General features: G+C 54.0%; 1 pseudogene; it reads left to right on the top strand.

Moving 5' to 3' along the window:
* Window positions 1-2,652: 2,652 nt before the first annotated feature.
* Window positions 2,653-3,921, top strand: LOC130028372 (TAR DNA-binding protein 43-like; annotated as a pseudogene).
* The last annotated feature ends 802 nt before the right edge of the window (window positions 3,922-4,723 follow it).

Genomic DNA, 4,723 nt, shown 5'->3' with positions numbered 1-4,723 from the left:
GAGAGAGAGAGAGAGAGAAAGGGGATCCACCTGTCACAGAGGCCATGGCAGCGGAAAGGGTGGGAGGGGGATTGGGGGTTGGGGGGGAGACCAGGGGGGTTGGTGGGAAGGATACTGGGAACATTGGTGGTGGAGAATGGGCACTTGGTGGAGGGATGGGTACTCGATCTTTGTATGACTGAAACATAAGCACAAAAGTTTGTAATTCTAACTGTATCTCATGGTGATTCATTAAAAAATAAAACTTAATCAATTAGTTAATTAATTTTTTTAAAAAAGGGAGCTCCTATATAAAATGGATGGTGAGGGGGGCTGGGAGGGGCACGGGGGGGCGAACTCAACCTTTCTTGCTGACTAGGATCACTCCATAGCATAATCCCAAGTTACCAAAGATCCTCTTCATACTGAGGATGAAAATGGTATGAAATTAAGAAAGTGAAGGAGACAGCATGGTTGGAAAACAATAGACACCATTCTCAGCAGGGATGTCATAAAGAATTTCATGGAGCACTTATGAAATTCTTTCACTTGGTCACTTGACATCCCGCTATTCAAACTTTAAGACCTGAAAAATATACTGTTCTTGAAATGAGCACAGGAGACCCAGGAAGAAGAAGCCATTCATTATTATTATTATTATTATTATTATTATTATTATTATTAGTGAATCACCATGAGATACTGTTACATACTTATAAACGTTCATTTTTGCATTTCAGTCATACAATGATCCCTCCACCAGTGCCCATTCTCCACCACCAATGATCCCAGTACCCCTCCCACCTTCCCACCCCCTCCCCCTCTCCACCCTGCCTCTGTGACAGGGCTTTCCCTTTTGTTCTCTCTCTCCTTTTGGGTATTGTGATTTGCAACCAAGGTATTGAGTGGCCATCATTTCTGTTTAGTGTGCTCATATGCTAGCTTACCTCAGCATTGGATCATACCTGACAAAAGTGCTGGATTTGTTGTCATTACTAATTGCATGATGGAACTGAAATGTTTTCCCACATATTCTGCTTTCTAAAGTAAGCAGCTGCTTTGGGTTGATTGAAGAAAATCAGTCCAAACAGTAAAGTAAATCAGGGTAAATGGCTATAAAAAAATGACAGAAAGGAAACTTAAGAAGTCACTCTCATCTCTTTTCTCTACGGCATCAAAGTCAATTTCTTTCTTATCAATCTCTTCCAAATGCAGTCAGCAAAACATATCGTTCTAATTCTTTTTGTGGGTGGGGGGTATTTTTAACTCCTCAGTGAATGTTTTTCTTTTCTAAATTCTAAGCCTAGTTCTTGCCAATTGCTTTCCTTTTCAATTTTTTTTTTTAATTGAGGTGGGATGCCACACCCAGCTCTGTTCAGGGGTTACTCCTAGCTCTGGGCTCAGGGATCACTCCTAACAGGGCTCAGGGAACTATATAGGGTGCTAGAGATGGAACCTGAGTTGACCGTGTGCAAGTAGGGTGCCTTACCTGCTGTCTATCTCTCTGGTCCCACCAATTCCTTTCTAATGTATTCAAAAGCACATAGATGTCTAGTCCCACAACAAGATGACATTTCAATTAAATCCAATTTAAAAATTATGAAAAATAGAAGACATCGGTGAACCCAAAGAGCTCGATTTAAGAATGTGTAAAATACTTGAATAGTCACGTCACGAAGAATATAGAAATACGACACCCGGGGGGAACGGGCGGGGAGAAGGCCGGGCGGGGTCTGGAGGAGCCGGGGCTCCCCAACGGGCCCATCCGCCCCCGACCCCGAGGCAGACGGGCAGGCACCCGAAGGGTCTTTAAACCTCCGCGCCGGAATGCGCTAGGTACCTGGGACAGGGTGGGGGCGCGGCCGCGACCGAGACGGCCGCGACGTGCCCCCGGCGGGGGAGGCGAGGGAAGACGCCAGACGGGCCTGGGCCGCAGAGGCAACGGCGGAGGGAGGCGTCAGGCGATGGACGCGAACGGACTGACGGCGCGGTTCGGGACGGAGAGGGAGGCGGAAAAGCCGCCGGCGGCAGCGGGGAGAGAGCGGTCGGAAGATCACGACGGGCCCGCGGGGAGCCGGCCGGCGCCGGGCCGGGGCCCGGGGACCGCCCCCGGGAGGAGGGGGAGCGGCGGCCGGCGGCACACGGAACGCCACGCCGACCATTCGCACCCGCTCACCCTCCCCCGGGAGGGCCCGAGGCCCGACCCAGGCTGCGGCGCCGCCGTAACCCCGGCGGGATGAACCCCACGTCGAGAACGATCCCCGACAGACAGCAGCACCCCCGCGCGCGGGCGCGCGGCCTCCGCCTCCCACCCGGCCGCGGACGACAGACACCGCCGACCAACCAGGGCACTTCTCTGGCGACCTTCGTTCCGGCTCGCCTCAGCGACCCCCTGAGCACCCCCCCCTTCGCGAGCGGCGGGGCTCCGGGAGGGCGGGCGAGCGGGACCGGGGACGGACCCCGACCCGCCGCCGCTGCTCCTCCTCCTCCTCCTGGGGGGGGGGGGGCCGCGCCGCACGGGGAAGAGAGCCAGAGCGAGCCCCGGACATGAATAATAAATACATCAAAGTGTTCAAGGTTAATGCGAGCCGAGAGCGAGCGGTCGTGGGCGCTGTCGTTGCGCGCGCCGCCTCGTGGGTTCCGAGCGACCTAGCGGACGCCGAGCGGGCGAAGATGTCCGAGTATATCCGGGTCACGGAGGAGGACAAGAACGACGAGCCTGTCGAGATCCCGTCCGAGGACGATGGCATCGTGCTGCTGTCCACGGTCAGGGCGCAGTTCCCGGGCGCCTGCAGCCTGCGCTACCGGAACCCCGTGTCGCAGTGCATGCCTGCCATACGCGCGCCTGGTGGAGGGCATCCTGCACGCGCCCGACGCGGGCTGGGGCAACCTGGTCTACGTGGTCAACTACCCCAAAGATAACAATAGGAACATGGAGGAGGCTGATGCTTCATCGGCGGTGAAGGTGAAAAGGGCCGTGCAGAAGACGTCCGACCCCATCGTGCTCGGCCTGCCCTGGAAGACCACCGAGCAGGACCTCAAGGAGTATTTCAGCACCTTCGGGGAGGTCCTCATGGTCCAGGTAAAAAAAAAGATATCAAGACTGATCACCAAAGAGGGTTTGGCTTTGTGCGGTTCACGGAGTATGAGACCCAAGTGAAGGTGATGTCCCAGCGACACATGATTGATGGACGGTGGTGTGACTGCAAACTTCCAAATTCTAAGCAAAGCCCGGATGAGCCTCTGAGGAGCAGGAAGGTGTCTGTGGGCCGCTGCACCCAGGACCTCACTGCCGACGAGCTGCGGCAGTTCTTCTGCCAGTACGGGGAGGTGGTCGATGTGTTCATCCCCAAGCCCTTGGGGGGGGGGGGGGGCGTTTGCCTTCTTCACATTTGCAGATGATCAGGTGGCCCAGTCCCTGTGTGGCGAGGACCTGATCATCAAAGGCATCATCAGCGTGCATATCTGCAACGCGGAGCCCAAGCACAATAGCAATAGGCAGTTAGAGAGAAGTGGAAGATTTGGTGGTAATCCGGGTGGCTTTGGGAACCAGGGCGGGTTCGGGAACAGCCGGGGGGGCGGGGCGGGGCTGGGCCACAACCAGAGCAGCAACATGGGGGGCGGGATGAACTTCAGCGCCTTCAGCGTCCACCCGCCCATGAGGGCCACGGCCCAGGCCACCCTGCAGAGCAGCTGGGGCATGATGGGGATGCTGGCCAGTCAGCAGAACCAGTCGGGCCCATCAGGGAACAATCAGAGTCAGGCCAACATGCAGAGAGAGCCCAACCAGGCCTTTGGCTCTGGGAACAACCAGTACAGCGGCTCCAACTCCGGCGCCGCCATCGGGTGGGGGTCGGCCTCCAACGCGGGCTCGGGCAGCGGCTTCAATGCATGGACTTCAGCTCCAGCATGGACTCGAAGTCGTCGGGCTGGGGCATGTAGGCTGGGCTGGTCAGTTAGACGCTAAAGACTGGTGGGAAGTCAAATTTTTTCTAAACTCACGGTAAGTATATTGTAAGATACATATGCACTAAGAATTTTCAAAATTGGTTTGTTTGGTGTGGAGTATATTTAGCAGTAATTTTGACATTTTTCATTTAGAAAAAGAGGAAAAGCTAAAGGAATTTTCTAAGTTTTGTTACATAACGGGTTGAACTCTTGAGTGTTTGAAAGTGAACTGCTGTTTGCCTGACGGGTAAACCAACACCACAATTGCTATCAAGAAGCTTCTCCTGTAATATTTTATCCCTGGACTTGTCACCTGAATTATTTGCATGTTCAAAGTGGAACCCATTGGTTAGAGCTGCATTCTTTCCTCCTCGTTTTAATTTGAACCCCACCATACGGATTTTCTCCGTAGGAAGGTCCCTGGAGATCGTGGTGTTGCAATGTTTGGTTCTTTTCTTTCTGTGTGTTTTCTTAACACTTGTCTCCGCTCATATGCGAGAGTATGATATGAAGCCTTCATTTAATCTCTGCAGTTCATCTCATTTCAAACGTCTGTGGAAGAAGAACTCACTGACAGGAGTGCTGTACTCACTGCGCCGTGGGGCTCTGTCCGCTGCTTTGCCCACGCACGCAAGAGCTCGTCCCCACGCCGCCGGGCTGTGTCTCTGACGGTGGGTGTCCCATTTTTATCCGCTACTCTTTCTTTCCTGGAGGCGGATCAACGCTGTGACGGCAAGGCTGTGCTGTGGACCAGAAGGCTGTCTGAACTTCTGAAACCTTGTGTGGGATTGATGGT

The sequence above is a fragment of the Sorex fumeus genome, unplaced genomic scaffold, assembly GCF_029834395.1.
Source record: "Sorex fumeus unplaced genomic scaffold, SorFum_2.1 ptg000039l, whole genome shotgun sequence".
Taxonomy (NCBI): domain Eukaryota; kingdom Metazoa; phylum Chordata; class Mammalia; order Eulipotyphla; family Soricidae; genus Sorex; species Sorex fumeus.
Note: the sequence above shows the minus strand (reverse complement) of the source record. Positions and strands in the feature narration are given on the sequence as shown.